This window comes from Strongylocentrotus purpuratus, unplaced genomic scaffold (genome assembly GCF_000002235.5).
Source record: "Strongylocentrotus purpuratus isolate Spur 01 unplaced genomic scaffold, Spur_5.0 spur5_scaffold_20, whole genome shotgun sequence".
NCBI classification, from domain to species: domain Eukaryota; kingdom Metazoa; phylum Echinodermata; class Echinoidea; order Camarodonta; family Strongylocentrotidae; genus Strongylocentrotus; species Strongylocentrotus purpuratus.
This window is the reverse complement of record NW_022145606.1, coordinates 36,693,014-36,698,483: the sequence shown is the minus strand read 5'-3', so window position 1 is coordinate 36,698,483 and position 5,470 is coordinate 36,693,014.

Here is a 5,470-nt window from a genome sequence, read left to right as displayed (position 1 = left end):
TGCTTCTCAAATCTTGCTCCACTAGACATCAAGGATCCGGACTTGGCTACTTGCCACCTAAAGCAATATAGAATGTTTTTCATAATGATGCGGTGCATTTAAGGTCTGATTGAAATGCATGATGCTTCTATAACAATGGTAGCCTTGTCACAATGAAATATTTGTCAAGAAAAAACCCATCAGAGAGAGGTTATTCAGGCCATTGTGGGTTCGTACTAGTACGAACACATGACAATACATCAATCTTTTTGCTTATAGTTTAAAGAGAACGGTGATTTTTGAGAATGGTGAAAAATAATTTTGATCATCTTTCCTTATTTTGTTTATTGTTAGAGTGGAAGAAAATCATAGAAAAAACACATCTCCCCTGAAACAGGTGGCTCTTCGAATGCTCTCATATTCGAATTTGATTAATGTAGTCCCATATGCAAATGTATGTGTATAGTGCATGTTATTATCAGCAAGACTGGGCCAATTTATTTTAATTCTTAGGAATTCAAGACGTCATATATTCACCGATACGTATGTGCTACAATTTCAAATTTTTCCGTTCGCCTCCACAGGATGTTTCGCACAATGCAAATGCTTGACCAGAACCCAACATTATCTTTTAGTGACATGCATAGCCTTCTGATTTACAAATGAAATTACACGACTAAAATGTTACACGATGGTTTTAAGGCTACATGTTTTAAGTCAGGGCACTTCATGAAAGTGGGCCAACATTTTTGTGAATGACGCCTCGCTTTTGACAGGTATTGTACTGTATTAAATCTTAGCGGCTTTGCCCTCTTCATTTTTAACCCAGATCGCGCGTGGAGGTGGGTGAGGTGAACTACTACTACTACTACTACAACTACTACAACTATTACTACTACTACTACTACTACTACTACTACTACTACTACTACTACTACCACTACTACTATTACTACTACGCCTACTACTACTCCTACTACTACTACTACTACTACTACTACTACAACTACTACTACTGCTGCTACTACTACTTCTACTACTACTACTACTACTACTACTACTACTACTACAACTACTACTACTGCTGCTACTACTACTTCTACTACTACTACTACTACTACTACTACTACTACTACTCCTATTTTTACTACCACTACAACAACATCTGCTACTAATATTACTAGTTCTACCACTACAAGGAATACTACTACTATACTACTACTACTAATGCTGATACTCTAATACTATTATTTCTACCACTTCAACAACAACAAATACTACTACTACTACTACTACTCATATTTCTACTACCAAAACAACATCTACTACTACTATTACTAGTTTTACTACTACAACAATACTACTACTACTCTTACTATTACTACTATAACTACTTCTGCGACTACGAAGCCTATTTAAACATTTTCTTGTACTACTACTACTGCTTCTACTACTACTACTTCTACTACTACTAATAATAATAATAACACTACTGCTACACCTCTTCCTCGTGTTACTCCTACTACTACTTCTACTGATAATGGTCATTGTTCCATATACCCCACAATTTATTATTTTTTAAATTAAAAATATAGTATATACTCCAGTGAAACATTTGTATACTCTGATCGGTGTTATTATAACATTTGTATGCTACAAAATCTTTTGCATGATCGTGTGTTATCATGTTTCCTTTTGTTTTATTTTCCCTACCAATTATAATAGTATTCATTTCTTATTACCAACCATGTCATATAATTATGTATCTTCTTTTTTTTTTAACGCCGAGGTTTACCCCGTCATACGTGGACATTAATGTTTTTCTGTTAAGTATCTTCTGCCCTGGAGCACTCCCCTAAATATATTTTTGATAGCATATTATCACAGGTACTCTCTAAAGAGAAAAGATCTTCCTGAGTCATACAGTTATTTGGACAAATTTAATTTTTTGTCAATTTGGGTTTTTGGGAACAAATAGAAAAGTTGTCCGCCTCTATACATCACAGAGATTCGGCTAATTTGAAGAGTCCATACCTTTAGTTATTACAAATTTCGACAAATTCATTACTTTACCATATTTTGAACAATTTTATTCAATTTTCTACCAGTCCACTTTTATGATTTGTCTGCTTTTCTCTAGAGTAGATTGCAATCAAGGTTGAATTTTTCCTGTAATTCTGAAAAGGTACCCGTTTCTTATCCTGCGTCTAGTATGGAAAATATAGATTAATAACTTGGAAAAGGAATTTAGTCTCATGTCAGGGATTCGAACCCCGTATCATGTGACTTGTAGTAGGGTGACTTATCCACTAGACCACAACACCATGCGTTTAACAATGGAGAGGGGGAGGCTCTAACACAAATATTTGCAGATAATGACATTTTCACGAGATTGGGGTGTTTCATACTTGGAGAAACAACATCCTCGTTAAAACGAAACCAAAATATGTGCTGCACTAGTTATCATGAATCATGTCTTTGCTTCTTTGCCGCCTAAAGCAATGTGTACTATTTCTTCATAATGATGCTGTGCTTCTAAGCTCTGATGAACATGTCTGATGCTTCGTTACACGTGGTTACCTTGTCACAATGAAATATTTGTCCGTCAAAAAACAATCAGAATTAGGTTATTCAGCCCATTGTGGGTTCGTTCTAGTACGAACACATGCCAATACATCAATCTGTTTGCTTATAGTTTAGAGAGAAGGGTGATTTTTGAGAATGATGACAAATAATTTTGATCATCTTTCCTTATTTTGTTTACTGTTCGAGTGGAAGAGAATCATAGAAAAAAATCTCCCCTGAAAAGGGTGGCTCTTCGAATGCTCCCATATTCGAATTTGATTAATGTAGTCCCATATACAAATGTATGTGTATAATTCATTTTATAATCAACAAGACTGGGCCAATTTATTTTAATTCTTAGGAATTCAAGACTTCGTAATATTCACCGATACGTATGTGCTACAATATCCAATTTTCCGTTCGCCTCTACATGGTGTTTCGCACAATGCAAATGCTTTACCAGAACCCAACTTTATCTTTAGATGAAATACATACCCTTCTGATATACACATGGAATTACACGACTAAACTGTTACATGGTGGTTTTAAGGCTACAAAATTTAAGTCAGGGCACTTCATAAAAGTGGGCCAACATTTTTGTGAATGACGCCTCGTTTTTTAACAGGAATTGTACTGTATTAAATCTTAGCGGCTTTGCCCTCTTTATTTTTAACCCAGATCGCGCGTAGAGGTGGGTGAGGTGAGCTACTACTACTACTACTGCTACTACTACTACTACTACTTCTACTACTACTAATACTATTACAACTACTACAACTACTACTACTACTACTACTACTACTACTACTACTACTACTACAACTACTACTACTACTTCTACCGATACTATAATACTACTATTTCTACCACTTCAACAACAACAAATACTACTATTTCTACCACTTCAACAACAACAAATACTACTACTACTATTACTTCTTTTATTACTACTACATATGGAAACGTTTGCTTGTATTTGTCTCATAAAAGAAGTTGATCACAAACTGACTACCACACGGTGTTGAGTGCTCAGGGGTCACAGGTCACTGGCTTCATCGGGCAGGTAGTTCCATAATGTGAATGGGTAAATTAACTATTACAAAATGAGGGGACACATTACATTGTACAATAGGGACACACATTGTTTTTATTGTGCAGAATATACTCTTTTATTGACTTACTTATTGTATGAAACTATAAAACCAGAATGCATTTTGTATTCTAACAATTGGAGTACAAAGAATTTTAACAGGTGAATGTAATGCATAAACACCACAAACACCTGGGGAGGAAGCATTCATAAGTTTGAATACATATAGTTGGTAAACGACTCCGATGAAACTATAAAACCAAAATGAAATTTGCGTTCTGGCAATTGGAGTACAAAGAATAATAGCAGGTGAATGAAATGCTTTAACAGCAACACAAACACCTGGGAAGCTAGGAAGGATCCATAAATTTGAATAATTTAGTTGATAAACGACTCCGCGTGTGGACGTTTGTTGGAGCAGAAAGCAGTGGATTCTGAACAACACGAACCCATTTAACAGAATGTCGGAACGTAAATTAAATTTGGCGCGGTTGAAAAATGCATCTTTCTACCTGCGACTTGAATGGTACGATCCAGTAAATTAAAACAGTAAATGGCTCTTATTTTAAAATTACTCATTACATAAAACCCAAAACTTCAGTGATATCAGAAAAAATATGTTAAATCTTACTAAAAGTTAAAAAAAAAGATGTATAAACATTGTGAAAGTGTCGCATTTTACGATAAAAGACGCCGATTTAGCGAAGATGACGTCATTAGTGCGCTTGCATCAGGGAATTCAAGGTCAAAAGGTCAATTCAGACACTGATAAGTTATTGGTCGAGCCTTTTTGTTTCCTTTATTCCGACAAAATTATACAATCAATCAAAACAAGTTTAATACCAAAAGAAAGCTAACGATTAGAATTTTCATTAACCGCTTGCCCCAAAGTCGCTTGAACACAGTGAAACGAGTGAGAGCTTGCGAGAGCGGCCAAAGTGTGATTGAAACTCGCTATTTGCTCTTCTCCAACGCAAAAAGAGACGACATTGTGCTGGATAAATGTATTTTTTCCGACGAAAGTACAGAAAATGTGCATATGGTCTTTCGATATTATACTTTATGAAATGTTATCAGAGCGACTTCCGGGCGCCCCCCCCCCCAATGCTTGAAAGAAACGCACATTTTAGAAAACTTCACTTTTTCATGGAAAAATGCTTATTTGTTCTATGCACGCAAGTCAAATTGAGCGGATGATACAACGTTTCCATATGTTCTACTACTACTACTACTACTACTACTACTACTACTACTACTCATATTTCTACTACCACAACAACAACATCTACTACTACTAGTTCTACTAAAACAACAATACTACTACTACTCTTACTATTACTACTATAACTACTTCTGCGACTACTTCTACTAGGCCTATTTAGACATTTTCTTCTACTACTACTGATACTACTACTACTACTACTACTACTACTACTATTAATAATAATAATAATGATAATAATAATACTGCTACAACCCTTCCTCATGTCACTCCTACTACTACTTCTACTGATAATGGTCATTGTTCCATATACCCCACAATTTATTATTTTTTAAATTAAAAATATAGTTTATACCAGTGTATCATTTGTATACTATGACCGGTGTTATTATCGCATTTGTATGCTACAAAATCTTTTGCATGATCGTGTGTTACCATGTTTCCTTTTGTTTTATTTTCCCTACCAATTATTATAGTATTCATTTGTTATTACCAACCATGTCATATAATTATGTATCTTCTTTTTTTTAACGCCGAGGTTTACCCCGTCATACGTGGACATTAATGTTTTTCTGTTAAGTATCTTCTGCCCTGGAGCACTCCCCTAAATATAT